The sequence below is a fragment of the Callospermophilus lateralis genome, chromosome 13 (assembly GCF_048772815.1).
Source record: "Callospermophilus lateralis isolate mCalLat2 chromosome 13, mCalLat2.hap1, whole genome shotgun sequence".
Taxonomy (NCBI): Eukaryota; Metazoa; Chordata; class Mammalia; order Rodentia; family Sciuridae; genus Callospermophilus; species Callospermophilus lateralis.
In genome coordinates this window covers 22,530,312-22,551,919 of record NC_135317.1, presented here as the reverse complement: position 1 = coordinate 22,551,919, position 21,608 = coordinate 22,530,312, and the positions used below count along the sequence as shown (strand labels likewise).

Here is a 21,608-nt window from a genome sequence, read left to right as displayed (position 1 = left end):
ACTCTATTATATTTATGATTATTTTCTTTTTGAGTGATTATGAACAAACCCAATTTGGCTACCAGCCTTTAAGCAGGGGTTTTTTGATGTTTCTGAGGTAGGAGAATATAGGAGTTCTCAGGATTTAAGGAAGTAGCAATTGGTATTTATTTTTCAGTGTTTCTCTAGCCCAGGGCATAATCAGAAAACAGAATACATTTCGATTATGGTTCAGGGTCTGCAAGATGAAACACAAAGGGCCAGGATAAGCATCAGGTCAAGGGCTCCTTTCCTGCAGCTTGAGGACCAGAACTCCTGTATACTAGGGAATAAGATGGTTGTCAAGGAGGTGAGAGGAAAACCATCCTGTAAAAATTGTGAGGGGTCAGATGTGCCAAGGCTGAAGTGAGCAGAGTTGAACACTTCTCTGCTTGAGGACTATGATAAAAATTCTTTATTTCTGGCACATTATAATTATTCATAGTAGTGAGATTCACGATGCCAATTCACACATACACCTAACATTTGATCAATCTCATACCTCAATAACTTCCCTTCTTGTCCTCCTCCTCCCCATGATCTGCTTGCTCTACTCTCCTGGTCTTCCTACTATTCTTGTAATTTACTTAATGTGATGTACACAGACTTTTATATATTAGATGATTTGATTTTATTCATATACTGTGGTATATGCATACCTGGAAATAGCATAATAGGGTAGATTTCATCCCCCACGTACTTTCCTATGCCTTTTCCCACCTCACTCCTTTCTATTGATTCCTTTCCTCTCCTCTGTTGTTTTCCTTCCACCAAATGTTCTTTTGATGATAATACTCTAGAGATAAAAAAACATTTTGTCTATTATCAAATACCATAGCTGTATTTGTGATTAGCATTAGAAGAAGAGCTGAAACAACCTTAATTACAACTTACTTGAAAATACTTATGTCAAATTGGATGCATTCATAGAAAGGAATCTCATAAATCACTTGAAAATCTAGAATATAGAGTGATGTGAGAAAATGTTGGACTAGTAAAGCTCCAGTTTCTCCCCTGGAAACATCAAGAAACCATTAGATTCTGGGGAATGAACAGTATACACGTTTGTAAACAGTCAGTTGTCTAAAGCACCAAAAAAGCAGGCAATAAAGGAAAAGGAGATTCACAATGGCAGACAATTTCAGTGTGGTTTTGCCTGCCTGCCTGCCATTGCCAAAGCTGTCTCACACAGAATGGTCTTGGTCTTTAGGTAGTGTAAACAGGGCTATCAACTTCTTTCCTCAAGGCACATTAAGTCTACACAAACTTTGGAAGGTTTACCCCCACAAGAAAATGGCCAGAGGAAGAATAAACTATGTATATGGTTCACATGAGTCTAGAATTTCTCCAATCTATTCCTGGCCCTTCCCTCTTCTGTGTGTTGACATCATTAGGCTGGGAGCAGAGCACCCAGCACAGCAGCCAATATCCAATTTAGGAAAAGGAGCCAGCTCTTATTAAAATTGCCTTCTTAAACCAGAGGGATACTTGCAGAGAAATCCCTAGCAGGATCCATCTCATGTGACATTGACTAGGACTGGGTCACAGTCCCTTTGAAACAGTGACCATATGTTAATGCCAATGGAATTAACATGACTGACTGACACATAAGCTGGGTGAAAGAGATGTTGGAGAGACCACCATCTCAGTCACTGACATCTTAATGAAAGAGCCTTTATTTATTTAGGTTTCATTTTTTTTTTCAGTGTTGCCTAGACTTCAAATTGTTTGGGAAACTTAAAATCTTGTGATAGCTTAAGTTTTATTTCAATCAAATGTGTATGAGTCTTTTGGTTGAACACTTAGGTTTAAGTGAATTGGTCTATATAAATAGATATGAAATGATTATTTTTTATTATAGACATGTTTCTCCCAGATAGTTGGTACAAGAACTGTTCAACAGGTAAACAGGATAGGCCTCACCCAGCAGTAGGTCTGTAAGAGAGTGAGAGGAGTTTGCCAACTTTCATTTACTCTATTATTTTGTTTTCTCAATTTTTACATTTGTTTTAATGAGTTATAGATGACAGTAGAATGCATTTATGCACCTTGATAAATCATACATAGATTGAATATAATTTCTTATTTTTCTGAGTATACATGTTGCAGAATTATATCGGTCATGTAGTCACATGATGTCTGTTTCATTCTACTAACTTTCCTATCCTCACATCCCCTAACCTCCCTTCCCATCACTCCCCCTACCTATTCTAAGATAACACTATTTTAACCTAGTGGCCCTGGCTTTATTGTGAATTAGAATTCCTGTATTAGAAAAAACATTCCGCCTTTTGTTTTGTGGGGTTGGCTTATTTTGCTTAGCATGATACTCTCCAGCTCTAATCATTTACTGGCAAATGCCATAATTTCACTCTTCTTTAAATATTATTAAAATATAAATAATATTCCATTGAGTATATATACCACATTTTCTTAACCCAATCAATAAATGGGCTAAGGAACTGAACAGACACTTCACAGAAGAAGAAATACAATTTGTCAACAAATATATGAAAAAGTATTCAACATCTCTATCAATTAGAGAAAAGCAAATGCAAATCAAAAGTACTCTTAAGATTTTATCTCATTCCTGTCAGAATGGCAATTATCAAGAATACAGGCAACAATAAATGTTAGCGAGGATATGGTGAAAACTCAAACATTGCTAGTGGGACAGCAAATTGGTGCAACCACTATGGAAAGCAGTATGGAGATTCCTCAGGAAAATGGGAATGGAACCACCATATGACCCAGCTATCTCATTCTTTGATTTATACCCAAAGGACTTAAAAATCAGCATACTATAATGACACAGCCACATCAATGGTTATTAGCAGCTCAAATCACAATAGCTAGACCATGGAGCCAACCTAGGTGTCCTTCAATAGATGAATATTATTTAACATAATGTTAACACTTCAGATTGTATGGGTATTTCTCAGAGGAAAGAAGAGAGACCCAATGACTGTTGTAATTCAGATGGATCACAAATTGATGCATGGCAGCGTAGTAGAAGCTACAGAGCAAGCAACCTGCTTAACATGGCATGGTTACAGTTAAGGTTTTACCTAGATTACCACAAGTATACTCTAGGCATGAGTAGAAATTCAAGTATACTCTAGGCATGAGTAGAAATTCAAGTATACTCTAGGCATGAGTAGAAATTCTTAGGAAAAAGCCCAACAACTGGGGAGCTTCTGGTGTCTGCATGAAGAAGGACAGGGCAGTAATGTAATCTAAGAGAATGAAAGGAGTGTACCAAGAAGTGGGTAAGGTAACAAAGTCAAGTTGATGGCAGCCAGAGAGGATTGCAGTTTTACAGACGTGGTTTCCACTTAAAGTCTGACATGGAAGACTTGTGTTTCTAGACCTCATGATATAGATATTGAAGGTCTCTATGAAAAAGCAGAAAGATCTTCAATAAATGACCTAGTCCTACACTTTCCCATAATACTTATATATTATATCAATATTCCTAATAGAATCATTAGGAAACCAACTGTTTATTGCCCCCAAATTATCGATCTGCATCAATTTTCTCAAACTTTCAAACAAGTTGAGTTAAATTTTCTATGTCTTAAAACTGAACTGAAAAACATCAGAGCTCAGCAATTTTCAATATCACACTCTTCAACACCTTACGCAACAAAAATAAAAGCAGCTTGTGCCTTTTTGATTATTGATCTGTGTAATGTCAAGCATGGTTCTCCCTTGGAGTTATTAGCTTTCATAAACTTAATATTTTCTTATTGTTGGATATTTACATTTCTGACAGAAAACTTCCACAGTATGGAGAATAATTTAAAAAAGGCTGCTACTTTCATATTTTTCTGTAGCACAATTACAACATGACACCTGTCCTACCATTTCAGACAAATTGTAATAAGCCTGAGTTAATAATTTGTTTTTGTATATTCCCATTTAGACGTTGAAATCCAAAGGTAGGAGTCATCTGGTTTCCCCTTGGAGCCCTTGTTAAGCATCTGGGCTGATCATCATGGATGTGCACAGCAGGCCAACCTCAATGGATCAGAGAATTTGGGAAGAGTGTGTCTCAGTGGAATCTGGGACTGGTGACCAGAGAGGCCTCCCAAGGTCTCAGCTATCAACTGTGAGATTTCTGATTCTTCTTTTCATGTTTGCCAAACCTTATCAAAGATACCATGATCTCAATATAATTACTTATAAAAAAAGAAAGAGCTGGGCTCACTTCTCACCTGATTTTTGGATACAAATATATACATATAATATAGGACTCTTTTAGTTCTCAGATTTAATAGCACAGAGGTTTGTTTCAGGATAGAGTAAAATATCTCTCAATTCAGGAATGGCCAGATATATTTTAGACACAGAAGAGCTCTTTAGAATTTGTCATTTGAAGATGCAAGAATTGTTTATGACTGTTATAAACTCCTTATATAACATATATTTACATATGGCCATAACATTTTATTTGTGTAATCTTGCCGTTTCACTTTTTCTGTGATTTAAATTTGCCTGCAACTTCTCAAAAACAAAAATGAAAAACAAAAAACAAAAAAAACAAACCCAAGATTGTATAAAGAACCAGAGTTGACCGCAGATGTTGGTGAGTCATTGACTAGCAAGGTTTGGTGGATGTGGAGCAAAGGTTTGTGGTTCCATGTCCAGGACACCAAGGTAGAGTCTTGGGCACATGGTACCATGTCCAAGTAGACCAGCTATAGACTAAGATCAGTGCCAAAGAACATTATGATCTCAGACAGACGAGTGCTTGTGACAATGTCTAGGTATTGCAACCCAGGTAAAGTCAGGAGAGACCATATTCCAAGTTTGCAAGGCAGAATTTTTATAGTAAACGGAATCATAACAGACAAAACTGGGGGCTTCCAGTGAGGTTTGTGGTACTGAGCAAAAGCACTTTGAGCGAGGGCTGGTTTTCTGCCAGGAAATTTCTTTCTCTTCAATTTTCAGGGTCAGAGCTTTTCACCTTCTATAAGTAAATACTTTTCTTAGAATACAAAAGTGAAATGTTAATTGTAGTGAACTGAAAAACTGAGAAATCACTCAGAGCCCTATTTTCAGAAAGACCCTATAGCTTCTGTTGCATCTTGCAAAATAATGTCCTAGAGCTCTCAGTTAATTTTCCTTCAGTAAGTAATGTGACTTGGCACCTGTTTATTGCACACTAGTCATTCATCAACAGTGGACATTTTTGTTAGAAAGCAAAATAAGAAGATTCAGAATATATTTTGCAAATGAGAATGCTCTTTTTTTAAAATTTTCACCTTTGATGCTTTCTGTGAGAATCAAAATTTGATAGCTGCTCAACTGTCCTTTTAAATTCTGTATATTTGCTTCTGTGTGGAGTTAGATAGTTCATTTTTTCAAATAATGGTTGATTGAGAAAGAGATTATTTTAATAAAATCAAAACCACAAGAAAATAGGATCTGTGTTACAGGCAGAGCTTTTCAATATATACAATAAATCACTGTTTTCAAATTATGATGGTGAAAAAAAAATTCCTGTGATTAAAATGCATGTAGGAGATCCAGCCTATTCTCACTATTCAAAGAGAATGAGTACTTATAATAGTTTTTGTATCATGCATATTTCATACACTTATTATGTTGTTGATTATAATATATTCCCTGCTCTTTTAACTAAAAGCTCATATTCCTATATTTGATAATTTATATTAATAAACATTCATGTTTGATTTTTAATTTCTTCAGATAGTCCACATCATCAAGTGAATCAATATTTACACAGCTATTCCAAAATTTATATTAATTTAAGATTTTTCCATTTTTTTCTTTTTTAGGATAATATTAAACAAGGTCATAAATCATATAAAGTGTCTACATTTTGCATCATGCATATTAATGGTTTTCTCAAATTTACCTAACAGGTTTAAGCTATATAGTGAACTTTAATTTAATCTCTGGTTACCTAGTGCATACTGACTTCCTGTGACTGTAATCATTTGTCTTCCACTGAGCAGAATGTCACAGTGAGTGCAGATGTTACTGCACACTTGTCAGGACTGCATCCTCTTGGGACTTGGTAGAAAAATTATGAAAACATTTATACCAGTGAGAAAATTAAAAGGCTACCTCTTTCTCCTTGTAACATTTAGTTAATTTTATGAGGCCTCAATAATTGTTCTATAATCCTTTTCTAAAAATTCTTTGTATGCATGGTGCATGATTCATTCATCATATCTCATAATTATGATCAAGAAGGGGCTTCATCATGAGAAAAAAATTCCCAAACCAGAACCAATCAAAATAAAAAAGGGGAGGGATGAGAGGTTTCCAGGCTAATAAATGGTCAATATGGTTTCATCTCTTATCATAATGCATGATAATATTTTAAGAGAAAAATTATTAAAAACTTGCTTTTATTACTGTGTAGTAGATCATTTAAAAATTTTCATATGAAATAAGAGAACTGTTTCAAATTCTCTTATCATTATGGAATATTCTTTTAATCTCAATCCTCCTATAAGATATTGGGTAAATATTAGACGGCAAATAGAATTGGATAATCATTAGACAGGTAGTTGGGGATGTGAATCCCATTATTTATTGCCCTGTGGAGGCAGAAGAAGAAGCAGAACTTAGGCTGAGAAGTGAAAGCCAATAAATTCCAAACATCAGTATGTGGAGCCCAATGATGGTCACTTCATTCCTGGATGGGGCTTTGGCACCTATAAATCTCAAGAGGTAACAGTAGGGTTCCAAACATTGAGGGTTCCAAAGAAAGTAGACACAGGATGAATGGAATCCAATCTGGGTTGTCAAGATACTTGCTTCCTATGTGACTCTGGGTGGCTTATATGGTTCTCTGTTCCTCCAGGTGAAAGGTATTCCATGTGTGGGAGAGACAATGGTTAGACAATGCTCTACATCACTGATGGTGTGGTCCCCTACTGAGTATTTACCAATTTGCTGGAATGATGGATTTTAGCAATTGGTTTTCACTGGGACTGGTTTCTCTATTTCTATACTTTGCAATTTATTTTCCTTCCAAGAAAGCAAGGTCCACAAAAATCTGTGTTGCAAAATGTGCTTGAGATAAGAAGCACAGAATAAATGATGGGGATAACTTCATTTCCACTGTGACGAAGTCTTCAGCATTTCACAGAAAATGCAGCACCTTGGCTGAATAGATTTTTTCATGTGCTCTCCAACTGCAGGAATTTTAGCTGAATGTATAATATAACATCCTGAGAAGTCAAGTGGCACATAAGAAATATATTTTCAATTATTGGTCATCGTTAATGTGTGCTGTATTGACAAATTACAATCTGAAGAGGAGTGAGCTAAGTTCACTAGAGGGGAATTAATTTTGTACTCTGAACACTTAATTGTGTGATAAGCTATTAGTATGCTGAATTTTGGATATAGTATTTTTCTTCTGCATGACTTAAGGAAAAATCCAGAGACATAAGAGTACATGTTTACATTGTAGGACAAAGTGGCATAAAGTGGACCACTAGGGCTTCAGCCGTACTTCATGTGCTCTGACACTTAGGCAATTCATGGCTGGTTTCAGCAGAGGGAGGTAGGATCCAGGATCACATTCAGTTTGGTTTCATGGAAAAAGAAATATTCTGAAAATTTAAGAAGATAAAAGAGTGTGTCTGATTTGCCTTTTTATACTTTACCAAATGAACTTTGAAATCATTATCCAAACTTTGTAGACCATGAAATAATTGTCATTTTCACTCTTATTATATCTTTCACAAAAGAGTGTGAATTAACATTGAGGCCTCACACTAATGTGAATAATCCTTTATCACATGAGTACATTTTCTTATTTGTAAATCTATATCCTCACATTATACATATTTTTCCAGCCAGTGTTTAGATCCATCATATGTAGTTACAGGTGTGGGTCAGAGGTTACACAGCATATTGCTCTTTGTTCAAGAGCGTGTTATCAATCTGGCCCCTGGTTGACATCTGGGAACTTTGATTTTTCAGTTTTTAATAACAAACAAAGATGATGAATGTCCCTAAATGGCATGAACATTGCAGTTTATCTATGCATTCTTCAGTCATATTCATAGTCTTGTTGGGCCAGGGCAGTGGGATAGGTTGCCAAAAGACCAGAGAAAATATCTGGAGACTCCAAATAGGCAAAAGTCCTTATTGAGAAATGCTTATACGGAGGGTTCATCAGTGACAGTCTGAACAGACAGCACCTGACTCCCTCACATTGGTCATGTAAATATAAAAGAAGAGTGATTACTTCTCAGTATAGAAATGTTTGTGCTAGAGAGTTGGTAAAGGAGTCACAGGCAATGAATTCCAAACATCAGTATGTAGAGCTCAATGATGGTCACTTCATTCCTGGGCAAGGCTTTGGCACCTTAAGCCTCAAGAGGTAACAGTAAGGGGTTGGGTTGAGGGCTCATAAGAAAGTAGAGACAAGATAAATGGAATCCAATTTAAGTTGCTAAGTTACTTGTTCCTTATGTGACTCTGAAGGACTCACATGTACTCTCTTTCTTCAGGCTAGAGCTATTCCATGCACAGGATATACAATGGTCAGACATTGCTCTACATCTTTGTCTGATTTCAATCTATTCAACCAATTTAGTAAAAGATGAATGTCAGCACTTGGTTTCACTAGTACTGCTTTCTGTTTATTTCCATACTCCATGAAATCTCTTTTCCTTCCAAAAAAGGCAAGATCCAGAGACATCTGTGTAGCAAAGGTACAGAAGATGAGAAGCACAGATAAATGATGAGGATTTCTTCCTTTCTGCTCTGAGGTAGCCTTCAGCATCTCACAGAAATGGTGGACCTGAGCTGAGTAGAATTTTCCATGTGCTCTCAATTGTGGGAAATTTACATGAATGTATAATATAACATTCTGATAAGTCAAACTGGGGCCTAACATGGGTATTTGTGAATTATTGGTCATCAGTCATGTGTGTTATATTGACAGATGACCCTCTGAAGTGGAGTGAGCTAAGTTCACTAGACTAGAAAGAATTTTGTATTCAAATATCACCCTGTGACCACTCAATTATTTGACAGGGGTCAAGTTCGCTGTAATTTGAATTTGAACTTTTTGCTTCTGCAAGAGTTAAGGAAACATCCAGAGAGCAATTGTGAAGACCCATGCCAGGACTTGGTAGATTGTAGGGCAAAGTCTCATGAAGAGTGCAAGTGTTACTCCAAGTGGCCTTATACCTGAGAAATTCAGGGGTAGAATCAGCAGAGGGCAACAGGAACAGAATCACATTCATTTTGATTTCCTGGAAAAAGAAATTTCTGATAATTTTAAAACAGAAAAGAGCAGTTTGATTTGCCTTTTTAATATTCAACATATAAACTTTCAAATCGTCTTCCAAATTTTATAGATTATGCAATAACTGCCATTTCCATTCATTACATTTTTCACAAAAGAGACTGATTTAGCTTTAAGGGCTGATGCTTATATGAACAATCCCTTAAAATAATAATATAATTTCTTATTTGCAAGTCTATATCCTTTGAATATATATATTATACACACACACACACACATACATACATATGTGTGTGTGTATTCAAATGTGTGTGTGTGTGTGTGTGTGTGTGTGTGTGTGTGTGTGTGTATTTCCAGCAAGTGTTTAGCTCTCTCATATAGATATACAGTCAGAGAGCCATAGGTCACATAGCACATTTCTCTTTGTTCAAGAGCCTATTATTAATCCTATCCCTGGCTGGCATCTGTAAACTTTTATTTTTTACATTATTATAATGCACAAGGATACTAAAAGTCCTTAAAAGGTACAGACAGTGGAGTTTATTTGTGTATTAGGTAGCCATGTTCATAGTTTCCATAGGACCAAAAAAATACCTGGAGAGTGCATTCAAGAAAAATGTTCTTATTGAGAAATGCCTATGGGAAGGGTCCAGCAGTGACAGGCTGAATCACAGCTCCTCCCTCACTCGCACTGCTTTGCCAAGCAGGGCTTCCTCCTCCTCAGGAGATTTTGTCTGTGAACCCTGGTGTGATGAGTGACACTTATCCTTTCCATAGTGCCCTCAGTTCTATCCCTGTCACCAAGAAGAGAAAGGTTTTAATCTGATTTTTTAATTTGTTCTTTTCAGTTAGCTATACACAACAGCAGAGTCTATTTTGACATGTTTATACAAACATAGAGTGTATCTTTTCCTAATTAGGATCCCAGGCTTGTGGATGTACATGATATAGAGATTCATTTTGATGTATTCACATACGAACATAATAAAGTTAAGTCAGATTCATTCCACTGATTTTCCCATTCCCTTTCCCCTTCCCTTTTCTTTATTCCCCATTGTCTAATCCTCTGAAGTTCTATTCTTCCTTTCCTTTCCCCCCTGTATGTGTTAGCATCCAAATATCAGAACATTTGACCTTTGGTTTATTGGAACTGCTTATTTTACTTAGCATGATAGTTTCCAGATCCATCCATTTACTGACATATGTCATAAATTCATTCCTATTTATGTCTGAGTAATATTCCTTTGTGCAGATATACCACATTTTCTTTATCCATTCATGCTGAGGGCCACAACCAAGTCAAGATGGCGCCTGGCAGTTTGCTGGGAGGAGTGTTTTGTGAAGTTATGCCAGCGAGCCATTAAGATGATGAGAATTCCTTAATGACTGACTGCTGTATCTAGATGATGTTAATTAAGTTAAGCTGTGTGTAATTAGTTGGGTATATATACCTCTGCTCTCTCGTAATAAAACGGCTCCTGCTGTTTCAATCTTCACAATTTGCTTGTCACCTCCCGGTTATTTGCCCAGCCAGACTGCGGCAGATGGTGGCCCATACGGGGAGCCCCGGGGTGCTCGGGGGTAAGTGACAAGGCAAGCTGCCCATCCCTAGAAATAGATAGGACAGGAGCAAAGCTGCTCGTCCCTTGAAGCAGATAAGGTGAGAGGAAGTATGGCCATTTCAAGAAAATGGAGAAGATTGATACAGTGTGTTTTTGTCTTGTTTTGTCTTGGTGTGTTGTATTGTCTTTGTTATGGAAATATGTGCCGCAGTCTGGCTGGGCACAATTCAGGAGCCCCTTGTCAAAAGAAACTAACTTTATTTTTAGAACCACACACACCAAACAAAATAGCTCCTCAGGAAAAAACCCTCAGAGCCCAACTGCCACCACCGGCTTCCCACAAGCCACTTCCCAAAACCACCAGCCTCTCCCACTCCCACAATCCTCCTGCTATTGAGGCCGAATGGCTGGGCCATATGGGCGGAGCCAAAAAAGTCCCCCAATGAGCAGCTCTGTGGCCTGAAAAGGCAGGGAAACAGTTCAATGAGCATCACCGCAGAGGAGCCAATCAGCTAGATGTTGCTGAGGCCACTGTGAGCCAATCATCAGCTGGCAGTCTGAAAGTTTGCTGGGGCCCCTTCGGCTGTGGCTCTCAACAAATATGGGATCAGAAGTTGGGTGGAACCAAACTGAAAGAGTGTTAAGTAAATTGCTGAAGGAAGGAGTCACCCCAGTAAAACCAAAAACAGTAAGGCATATGTTGATAAAAGCTCAGGAACTCTAGTCAGAAAGAGGAAGAAAGTTCAGAGGAGAAGGACTATCAGGGAAGGAGTTGCAACAAAAGGCTCCTACAAAATACTTTTTGTTACCTGAGGGTGCGTGAAGCAGCGCGGTGACTGCCCAGTGAGCAAGCTGGTCACAGCACAGCAGGGACTTTCCAAGTGGCACCAGCAGCCACTGACCCTTCCCCGCCACCCCCCCGCCTGGGGGGTGGGACACCACTGCCTGGAGCCCAAACCCAGAACTGACCTGGAGGCACAGTCTTGCAGGCTCTTGCTCCCTGTGCCCGGTGGCAGTTTGAGTTCGGGACACTCCCCAGGGCCATCTGGGTCTGCCCAGGACGCTACAGCCTGCAGCAGAAGATGCGCCCTGCATCCCTGAAGTTTGGCCATTTCCAAAGCCAATAACTAATGAGTCATCAGTTTTTCCCTATTTGCTGCAGGTGCTGCCATGGGATTCCTCACTATTCCTGTGGATAAATGCAGGGTTAGCAATATCTCAAATCCATAACAGCTGAACTCCAGTTTTCAACAGCTTTCACCACAGCTGCATCAGCTTACAGTTATTATCATTAAAGGTCCTGACCCAGTGATTGTCTGTAGTCAGGGGTCTGTTTGTGTGTTTCCACAGAGAGAACAGCAGCAGATTTGGATTCCAGAGAGACTAACTAAAGCGATTTCTACAGACCAAAAAGATCCTTACATCTGCAATAATGGTTCTTCCACACCTGGAGGCTAATGAATAATATGCACCATTAAGGCCTATTTCAAATGTAAATTACTGAAATCCAAATGAGACTTCAGAAATACAGCTACCATCATCACAGCTGTTGCTCTTTCTGTTGCTGCTACTACAGCTTCTGCGATAGCTATCACACAAACTGTACAAACTGTTGCATTAATATTTACTTCAAGAAGAAATAGACATATTAATGGGTTCCTCTGCTTTAAGCTGCTTGCGGAACTTACCTGGACTTTCCAAGTGGCAGCAACTGTGTATCACATATATGCACTATGAACTGATACAACAAATTGTAATTAGTACCAAGGTATCTTTGCTGATCGTGTCATCTATGGTACAGTTTTTCCAGGGATCTCTCACTTGGAGCAGTCAATAGCTTGATATTGTGGCATTTTGTATCCTCCTCCTTTCTGCTTGTGGCAGGTTGTTTGTGGTGTATGTGTAAAAACCACTATGGTCGTTATCCACAAGTATGGCTAAGTGTGTTGGGCCCGTAGTCAAAGATGGGTAAGATCCAATTACAATGGTACCAACCTAAGACAGAGGCTGACAATTTGAGGTCTGACCATCCAATGATGGGTAAGGACCATATGTAGTATTGGACAACCTAAAACAGGCACGGTCCCTAAGCCACATACTTGTTGTTTAATTAAACAGAAGGGGGGAGATGTTGAGGGCCACAACCAAGTCAAGATGGCGCCTGGCAATTTGCCAGGAGGAGTGGTTTGTGAAGTAACGCCAGTGAGCCATTAAGATGATGAAGATTCCTTAATGACTGACTGCTGTATCTAGATGATGTTAGTTAAGTTAAGCTGTGTGTAATTAGTTGGGTATATATACCTCTGCTGTCCCGTAATAAAGCGGCTCCCGCTGTTTCAATTTTCACAAGTTGCTTGTCACCTCCTGGTTATTTGCCCAGCCAGACTGTGGCACATTCATCTGTGAAGGGCACCTAGTTTGGTTCCATAGTTTATCTATTGTTAATTTATCTACTATAAACACTGATGTAGCTGCAACATTGCAGTATGCTAATTTGAATTCCTTTGTAAGGGTTGTGTGTTTGGGATTGGGGTCTCTGATGACTTCATGGCTGTAGTATGCTTGGTGGCTGGGAAAGTTTCTGTACAAAAGTACAGGATGCCTAGCAGCTGGGAAATTTTCTCTGCAAAGGCACATAATGCCTAGCTGTGCAAGGACACGGATGCCTAGCTTTTGTAGCAATACCCTTAATGAGGAGTTCTGTGCTAGAGTCTTATCAGCCTAGACCTTGATCTCAGGTACAAAGAAACTCTCGTTAGACAACCACAATATTTTACCAAGCTCTGCTGTGCCAGAATCTGTCCACAGAACAGTAACAATGAACTTTCTTGAGAGCTACACAAAGCTCCTAACATTGCACATTAAAACTACAGCATGTAATTGACTAATAAGCTGCATAATGATGCTAACTCTGTAACCTGCCTAGTGACACATGGACAATAATGTACTACTGATGCCAGGGACCCAATGTAACCTATTGATATAAATAAAACTGGCAGCTTTGATAAGGAGACTTTCTGCCATTCTGCCTCTGCACCTTGCTTCTGTCTCCTTTTGTTTTATTTACACTCATTTGCATATATACCAAGAAGCCATATATCAGTGTCAAATGATGGCTCTAATCTTATTTTTTGAGGAATCTCCATACTGCTTTCCAGAATGGATGCATCGGTTTGAAGTTTCACCAGTAACGTATGGGTGTACCTTTTCTCCTACATCTTCACCAACATTTATGGTTCCTGTATAGAGAGTTGCCATTTTTGTTGGAATTAGGTGAACTCTCAGTGTAGTTTTAATTTGTGGTTCTCCAAGTACTAGAGATGCTGAATATTTTTTCATGTACTTGTTGACTGTACCTCTTCTTTGACATAGCTCCTTTGCCCATTCATTGGTTTTTGTTGTTGTTGTTGTGAAACTTTTTGATTTCTTTGTACATTTTTCAAATTATCATTTTATCTGCAGGATGGGTGGCACATAATTTCTTTTTGTCATTAACTAGGAGAATCCCAAAGTAGATTTGAGGTCATTACCACAAATATAGCACTAACATAAGACATGGGAAAAATTTGAGATAGAGAAGTCACTCCTTCTGCACATGACATTAAAAATCAATCTTTAGCCATTTCCTAAATTATTTAGAAATTATTTGATTATTTGTCCAATGTTTATAAATACAGTATCAAAAAATACAGTATCAAAAGCAGAGAAAGGGGGCTGAGGTTGTGACTCAGTGGTAGAGTGCTTACCGCACATGTGTAAGGCAATGGGTTTGATTCTCAGCACTGCATATAAATAAATTAATAAAATAAAAGTCCATCAACAATTAAAAAACAATTTTTAAAAAAAGCAGAGAATGATTATGTATTCCTACTCAGAGTCTACACATTTATGACTTTAAAGTTCTTTAAGGTTCTGACTCTCCAGTCAGCTGTATGATTTTGTATTGCTTATGGAATCAGAATTAAATCTTACATATTAGAAAATGGGCATTCAAGGGATTAGCCCCTTATCACATAATTAAGTAGTATGAAGAACACATTGGACTATAAAATAACTTCCTTCTAATAAATTCTCCACTTTGCTCACTATAAGTTACTTCTCATAATATGACTCTCAAATACTTTTGGTTGTTCCTATAGGTTCCTAATAGTAAGACAATAGAGGCCACCAAAATAGCTATAGAAGCTGGGTTCCTCCATATTGATTGTACTTATGCATACCAAGTAGAAGAGGAGGTAGGACTGGCCATTAAAGCAAGATTGCAGATGGCACTGTGAAGAGAAAAGACATATTCTATACTTCAAAGGTATTATATATACACTAAAAATTACTGCAATGTGATAAAAAGAAGTGAAAATTACATTGGGTGATCAGTTGTTGGTGATCATTTGTTGTGAAATGTGATTATTTGTACAATGTTTGTAAATACAGTATTAAGAAATACAGTATCAAAAGCAGAGAAAGGGGGTTGAGGTTGTGGCTCATTGGTAGAGCACTTGCCTCATGTGTGAGGCACTGGGTTTGATTCTCAGCACTGCATATGAATAAATGAAAAAAATAAAAGTCCATCAACAATTAAATAACATTTTTTTTAAAAGCAGAGAAAGATTATGTATTCCTACTCAGAGTCTACAAATTTATGACTTTAAAGTTCTTTAAGTTTCTGACTGTCCAATCAGCAGTATGATTTTGTATTGCTTATGGAATCAGAATTATGAGCAGATTTTGGACTCATTGGATCCTGATTGACTTTTTAAATTTTTGTCATCATTATGAATATCAACATTTTGTTTGTCAATATCAAAGAACAATGTAGGACATTTCTATTTGTAGTAAACAAGATATAGCTAAAGTGTCTTGTTTATTAAGATGTTCACAATGTGTTTTCCTTCAGTTTTTTAAATAAAAAATACCAATTCTTATTTTATGAAGTGAATGCATGAGATAGACTAACAATAGCTTTGTAATATCTATGAACATAAATCAGAGATTAAATAATGTCATTATCTGATAAAAAATTTTATGTCATTTTAAATTTCATCCATAGTTCAATTGATTGACTAATAATAGACAAAAATACAACACCATTTACATGAATAGATCTGATGGATGGAAACCCAAGTCTTGAAGAGACTATCTTCCTTGTGATCACCATTTTAATTCATAGATACATGCATGTCTCAATATGAAGTTAAACAAATCCTCCAAATATGGGTAATATATTCATCTAGTTTAATTTCCCTTTTTAACCTCTGTAGCTTTGGTCCACTTTTCTTTGACCAGAACTGGTCCATTCTTGTTTGGAAAGATTATAAGTAATCCTCAGAATCTTCTCTGTTTATTTATCCATTGTGTCTGCATTACTAGAGATTTGCTTGCTTTTTGCCTTAGCCTTTTCCACTGATGGTAAATATGACTTTGGGGCTGTTCAAGTTTCAGGTCATTAATATTTGATAAGGACTCTTCATCTTCCAGCATCAAATCAAATTTGAATTGAAAGTTGAATGGCCATCTTTGGTACATGGACATCTTTGGTACACGGACCATCTTTGGTACACATGATCCACATGTGTCCAGGTAGATCAAGACCACTCTTCAGCCTGTGTCATCACTGAAATCCATCATTGCTGGAGATCAAGCCCATGTAACCAGTCACTTACCCAGAGAAAGAGAGACATTTCCCTAGGGCAATATATAGGGATAGGAAAAATAACATAAGCTATTAGAAGACCCCATTAGGAGACCTGAGAATATGTTATATAATTATACATGTGTGTATGTATAAATACATACATATATACAAATAAAATTAAATGTGCACATTATATGATGTAAGAGAACACAGGAAACTAAGAACCTGAAGGTATTCCTTACACCTCAACATGTAAAGAATTTAGAAATAGATGAATATAGACTGCTGTTCCATGTGTTTCAAGGAGCTTTAGTCTCCCATCTTCTAAGTGTTTCTAGCAGCCTTGTTGTGCATGGACATATGAATTTGGTGAGATTGCTGTTATGATCACTTCTATTGCAGCCAGGGGAAGAGCTTTATCCAAAAAATGAAAATGGAAAATTAATATATGACTCACTGGTTCTCTGTGCTGTATGGGAGGTGAGTGCCTTAATTAATGATCTCACAGAAAGCCCACAGGGTCACAGTGAGGTATGCTTTCTCCTGAAATTGTGGATCTAGAAATCATTATGTTTAGAATAGATTTTTTATTAGGCGGTGGGGAGGAACACATTACTAGAATATGACCAAGGGAAATACAGGAGAAGAACTGAGGACAGTGAGGTCATGCAGCTCCTGCTTCCACATGCAGTGATGTCTGATTTCCCAAGGACACAGGAATTCCTTTTCTGGCTCTCAATACCTTGCCCTATTATCTTTACCATTTTTCTCTTGTTAATAATCAATTCGTAAGCTTTGTTGTCATATCTTGACAGTGTCCTCTTAACAGTTCTATCTTGCCTTTATACTGACATAGTCCATTGTGCAAATGCTTCTTCCCAACCCTTCCTCCCAAGGCCATGGAGAAGTGCAAAGACGCAGGATTGGCCAGGTCCATTGGGGTGTCCAACTTTAACTGCAGGCAGCTGGAGATGATCCTGAATAAACCAGGCCTCAAGTATAAGCTATTTGCAATCAGGTGAGAACCCTGAGCCTCACTGCCATCTCTGTTTCATTTCCTTGTCTTTACAGTACTGCCAGGCATCCATTTCCCCCCCCCCCAGTTCATTTGTCTTTGTGAACAAAAGAGTCTAGATTTAGTGCCACTATCTTGTAGGGTGTGGAAGATTCTCAATTTTATGTCTGTTGTTTGAATTCTTATTGAAAATAAGGAGATGGTCATAGTACCCAGTTTAAGGGAGCATCTGGAATGTAAAGGTGATTTAGGAGGAGAGTGGTTTTTCATTAGACTTCAGGGTAAAGTTGAGCTTGTACTTGAGCAATGAAGAATAACCTGAGACTGGATGGGTGAATGTTCTGTGGAAGGAATTGTGTGTAGCAAAGAGGGCCAGTACATAGGAATGGGCAGTGAGCAAGAAAAGAGAGAAAATAGGAGATCAGTGGTCAGGGTTTGTGTGGTGGTTGGGTGCCTGCATCCTTTTTATCTCTTATTTCAGCTTCTGGACCCACAGAAACACTTAACAGGAACAGTAAAATAGAGCTTGTGAGAGTTAATGGACTAGAGGAAGTTAGTTGTGTATGGTGATATAGTGATGCTGGATGAAACCACATTCAGGAACTTTTAGTTGATTGTACAATTAGTTGGTCTTATGCCTGAGCCCCTCTTACTTGCTATTATATGCTTCCAGATATCAAATCAACTGTATAGACCAATATATTCTGTACATGGTTCTGTGCTCTACTTTTTGACAACTTTCAGTTATGGACTAATGGTCTATAGTTGGAACACAACTTATAAAATTCATGAATTCATGTGTGGAGGTTGAGCACTATAAATTTCAAATAAAAATGTTAAAAATTGAGAATATTTTATGCTGAATTTTTTTATCATGAACTTTTTATACATACAAAAAATGTTCAGAGTGTGATACTGGACATCCATATTTTCCACCATGTGTCTAAAACTGTTGACTTTACAGATCACTGTAAGATATTGATTTATGTAGGTATATCTGCATAAATATGTTTAATATTTTGCTAAGTCTCTTCCAAGTAAATTGTAGATTCACTCTTAGAGAGCTCAGGGAACATATCCCAGGAATGAAGATGATCTCCCATGTAGCACATTTACAATACTACATCTAAAGGTAGCAGTAAGTCTCTCACATCATCTAAATCCAGTCTGTGTTCAGGTGTCTGAAATACCTTTTGTAGTTCTTCCCATCCTCAGGATGGGACTCAGGATCATATGTTCCTTCTCTCATGTTTCTTGACCTTTTTTTTTACACAGAAAGTTTAGCTTTTCCACATGATATTGAACCTCTTTTTTTTAAACTGTCTTATATATCATTTAATTTGTTTTACATTCTCATTTTCAGTCATTTAGGACGTAGAGTTGAGTTCCTTCTTACAGATCAAGGGTCTGCCGAGGAGCCAAGGCATTCAGAGTGGTCCTCAGTTACTGGGTTTTGCATCACACTAGAACAGCACCAGACATGTTGCTCAGAGCAGCAGACATGGGGTGATTAGAAAGCAAAAGGTGAAACTCCCCAAAGAGAGAGTGAATCTTCACAGAGAGGAGGGGCATGGCATGCCCATCTTGCTTTCCAGTCTTGTTGGGTGTACCATGGAAGTTTTAAGAGTTCTACCCAGGATGACCTCTTGAGTGTTGACTGACAGTGGGATTTCTTCAAATTTTTCAAGTCTCCACTGTGCAAGTTACTGCCCTGCAGAGGGGAGATTTTCAGGTCAGGTCCCTTTGTCCCACATTGACTGTTTCAAATTGAGACTTGTTAATAGAGATTATGGTGGGGGGAATTATTCTAAGCTCCTTGAGTTGTGGAATCTGGTTTTTCTTTTTCTTTTGATGAATAAATTTACCCAAATGTCACCTTCAGAATACTGACCAAATGTCTGTCAAACTTGTTCTGTGAGTCTTTGACCACATTCTTGATTTATGGCACAATGTAATGTCCAAATTGAATTTTTAAAAAATTTAGTTTCTTTTATTTGCAATTTTGTTTTCACATTAACATAGAACCAGATATCTTCTACCTTGTCCACTGCAGGTAGAATGTCCTGTTTATCTCAACCAGAGGAAACTGCTGGACTTCTGCAAATCCAAAGACATTGTTCTGGTTGCCTATGGTGCTCTTTGAACTCAATGATACAAAGAATGGTAAGGAGAACCTCAGGGAGTTGACCTCAAATGCCATTGAAGATGAAGTATCTGTAGTCCTACAAGACTTAAAGTTCTAAAGGTCATTCTCAACTGACCCTGGAAGAGCGGATAATTTACATTTCTGGGAACATCCCATAAGATACTGATGCTGCTGGTACAGGGAATGCATTTGAGGATCTCTGTTTAGAGTGGTCCAAAGAGACCTGAGTCTCTTTTGTGGGTGGGTACAGTGGTGCTTGCTGTCATCCCAGTGAGTTGGAAGGCTGAGGCAGGAAAACTTCAAAACTTGAGGCTAGTGTCAGAAACTCAGTGACAATCTATCTCAAAATGAAAAGGACTAGGCTTATGGCTCTGTGGTAGAAAGTCTTTGGATTCAACCCACAGTAAACCACATCCCCCCCAAAAGGGAATTTATGAAAGCCTCCTAACTAACTTGGCCTCAGGGCTTCAGCATCTCTGTCTTTCCTTTTAGGGTTGACCAGAACTCCCCAGTTCTCTTGGATGATCCCGTTCTTGGTGCCTTGGCAAAAAGCACAAGCGATCCCCAGCCCTGATTGCCCTCCACTACCAGCTGCAGCGAGGGGTTGTGGTTCTGGCCCAGAGTTTAAAGGAGAATGAAATAAACGAGAACATTCAGGGAGAGAGGAGGGCTGTGGGAATGTGTTCTTCACATGTGTGCTTCTTTCAAACCTCTAAGAATTTTACTGGGCCAAGTCAATATCCCCAGCACATCCTCTGCATGTAAGATTTCAGCTGCTTTCAGAAGTGAGTTGTCTTCAAAATGGAACATGCAGTTTAGCCATTTAAAATTAGGATTGCGTAAAGCACAGAGATTTTGTTTTTATCATGGCTAGCCATGTTTTATATAACATTGTACATGACAAATTTATGGTTTTTTCTTTTTTTCAGAAATGAGAATTTGGATTGGGTGATTTTTATTCTATGAATTATGATTTTATTTTACACTTCCATAAATCCTCAATATATATTAATATTTATCCATTTTGAGTTGTTTCCCTTGCCCACTCTCGGTTTATGAATTGCCATTTAAATGCTTTGTTGATCTTTTCATTTTCTAGTAGGAGAATTTTATTGAACCGTTACTTAGAGCAGTTTTAAAAAAAACGTACTCCATATTGAGGTTAATTCAAGAAACATTTGTTTATCTCATGATTCAATGTTTTGAATCTTTCCTGTGGCTTAGCCTGAACTCAGTGAATGTCTTCCAGCTATACTGCTTGCTCATGTTTTGCAATCAACTCTTGTAGTCACCTGCAGGATGCCTCTGCTTCAGTCTTGCTTGCTCTGTTGTTGTGGATATCTGAGCTCCCTTCCCTTCCCCCTGGGAATGACCCAGGCTTCACCATATAATATAGCACTGTCCCAAGTCAGTGAATGGATCCTTGCAGATCCTCTCATGCCTAGGCCCAGTGAGTTGGAAGGCTGTGCTTCTGCCAAGTTCTAATGGCCGATACAAGTTAGAGATGAGGAAAGACTCAAGAGGTGCAGAAATAGACACAATCTCTTAGAAAAGAACTTGGAGATAGGGAGACTCTAATTATTGGGAGGAACATTTTTGCAAACAATTGACCACATTTATATATTCTGAATTTTGTTTTTCAGATACACATGTATTTGTTGAAATATGGTCCCCCACATTCTACTTGTGCTTTTATTCTCCTTTTGTATATTTTTATGAACAAAGTTTCTTCTCTTCATTCCTTGACTTCATGGTTGATGAGTCTCATATTTTAACTTATATTGGGAACTCTACCGCATTGTATTACATTTCTTTCCAAATGTTTTACAGTACTTAATTCCACATATAATTCAAATGCAGTTTTCGTAATCATCATATGAAACAAAAATGCAAACACACACATAATGTTTAAATGACTAGCTCAACTTCCAGCAACATAAATTCCATTTCTATCTATTCTTCTATTATAAAGACTATAGAATCACTTT

General features: G+C 37.8%; 1 pseudogene; it reads left to right on the top strand.

Moving 5' to 3' along the window:
• Positions 1-205: 205 nt before the first annotated feature.
• On the top strand, positions 206-20,555 carry LOC143379574 (aldo-keto reductase family 1 member C1-like; annotated as a pseudogene).
• Positions 20,556-21,608: the final 1,053 nt, after the last annotated feature.